The 2,398-nt window shown below is 40.6% G+C and overlaps 1 protein-coding gene across 1 annotated transcript in view; it reads right to left on the bottom strand.

Moving 5' to 3' along the window:
- Nucleotides 1–2,398, bottom strand: part of SGPL1 (sphingosine-1-phosphate lyase 1) — a 112,763-nt gene that overhangs the window by 81,864 nt on the left and 28,501 nt on the right. The window lies entirely within an intron of this gene.

The raw sequence follows: 2,398 nt of genomic DNA, 5'->3' as shown, positions 1-2,398 counted from the left end.
GAGCTAAGATGGCGCCACGGCACTCTAGCCCAGGTAACACGATAAGACTCTGTCTCAAAAAAAAAAAAAAAAAAAAATTCCAGATATTCCAATATATTTTCTCCTTATTGCTCTGCTCACATTAAAGAAAATCATGCTGAAGATCAAAGAAAAACATTCCCACTGTCAGGCTGATCCACTCCACTAATAATTTCTGAACTGCCACAGAGACAGTTCCTGCCAAGGAAAATGTAGCAATTTTGCTCCGTGGATTATTACAACACCAAGTAAGCAACTGTTGTATGGTCAAAACTAAAGTAAACACAAGCTAGTTTCCTTTGGCTCCTATAACAACTTGTACCTCTCAAACTGCCTGCTTGTCTGAATGTGCATTACTGGCCACAGCAGAGGCCTGGGGCCGGAAGCATTCAAAACAGCAATGCCTTAACATCTTACTGCTCTCTGCAGATTCACTGTAAAATCAAGGTTCTGGGAAAGCTACTTTCCTACAGAAGGTTCACTTTCACACCATAGTACAATGTCTTTTTTGCATTTCTAATGTGAAAAATATCCAGTAGGCCTCAATTCAGGTTATTTCTCAAAAGTCAATCAGGGCCAAACTGCATTAGCCAATTGCATGGTGAGGTAACTTGTCCCAGAGGCAAAGCATTCAACCCTGGTGAGGGAGAATAATCCAACTGATATATATGAACTCTCTTATGGTACCATAAGCTGATAAGAATATAAGGAAGAGGGAGCATACCTCCATCTCACCTATATCTCCTATGCTGCCTAAAATAGGTGTCTCCAGCACAGCAGGAACTCAACATTTATTTAAATAAAGTAAAATAATTATAATACTGTATATACTTTTGATGATTTTGTTTTGTAAGATCCTAGGATGTTTCTGCCTCCCATCTCCCACATCTCTCCTGTTCAAGCTTAACAAGACACAGTGGCAGTGGACTGAATGTGCAGAGGGGAATGGCTGGTTATCTGTAACCGGACTGCACACACGAGCACCCCTGTGACAAACTCACAAGATATGCCACATCACAGGCCATCAGAGCTGAATCCATCCTTCACAGATGAAGACACTGAGGCCTGAAGATCGCACAGCTCAGAACTGGCAGAGCCAGGATTCAAATCTTCTGGCTCAAAATACATTGTTTTTTCCATATTTTCCACTGCCCAGTTTTCCAGAACCAAACTATCAGCGGCACAAATCGTAAGATCAACAGGTTCTAAACAGACAGTTCTCATAGAAGTGATTAATCACCACTCTCCCAACTAAGACAGACAACACTGCCAAATTACCTGAACAATCTCCCACAAAGGCTAAGCACTTTTAGGATGTGGACTGCTATTAAGTGACTTTCTCAAACTGCAAACTTCATTCTTCTCTCAGCTAGAGACTTACACTCATATTACTTAATCTGCTTCTAAAAGAAAGACTCAAAGAAATTATTTTGAAAAGTACTTTATAGAGTTGTCTTCAAAATCACAAAATGTTACTGTTTGAAGGAGCCTTAGAGAGCACCTTGTCCAACCCCATTTCAATGATGAAGAGACTGAGGCACAAAGACTAATACCAAAATGTGCCTTCCCTGGGGTCAAACTAAGGGCAAAGAGAATCTAAGTTCTTGTTCAATACTCTTGCCATTAAACCAGTGGGGTACATCAACATCACCCAAGGATCATGTTCTAGAACACCCCACTCAGAAGTTCATTTGGTACAGGATGGAGCCCAGAAATGTGCATTTCGTAAAACCTCCCCCAGGTGATTCTGACAGGCATCCCTGGTTAAGAACCTCTTCTCTTCCCATCCCTTTCTTTTATAAAAGAATTGCCCAATAGCTGACTTAACCTACTACTGAGAGCTAGACACCAAACTTACTGGCTACCCAGCATTCAGGCAGGGGGAAAAGGTATCCACCAAGCTTTCCAGGGAAGCGTTAAAGTCAGGGCCCAGTCATGTCAATCCACTAGAGATCAACTAATTGTTCTTGGTTAATGCTTATTCTTTGGCCAAACATTAATGAAAATCAAAATCTTCCACCCTGTAATCCTGCAAAGAACAAAGTATTTGTTTTCCTCTTCCTTCCTTCACCTCTAATATAACTGCACCCAATACTTTTTCCAGAAGAACCAGAAATCTGAGCTACAAAGCAGGAATGGGCTGTTGAGGAAAAGAAAAACTGGTTTTATCCAGTTCACCCACTGCCTTAGAGTCTTAAGATCAAAGGGTATGAAGGACTGAGACTCAGTTTAGGAAGTGAAGTTAAAATACAGAGAGACCCAAAGGGTTAGTGTATTTATTCTTACTTGATTTCTGCCCTAAAAACAGAAAACAAAGCTAATTGAATCTGATTCTCTTTCATATCACATTCTGCAGAACTTCAAAGTGCAAAGTAAAAAG

The sequence above is a fragment of the Propithecus coquereli genome, unplaced genomic scaffold (assembly GCF_000956105.1).
Source record: "Propithecus coquereli isolate 6110/MARCELLA unplaced genomic scaffold, Pcoq_1.0 Scaffold846, whole genome shotgun sequence".
NCBI classification, from domain to species: Eukaryota; Metazoa; Chordata; class Mammalia; order Primates; family Indriidae; genus Propithecus; species Propithecus coquereli.
The sequence above is the reverse complement of the archived record's forward strand: the minus strand, read 5'-3'. Positions and strand labels throughout refer to the sequence as shown.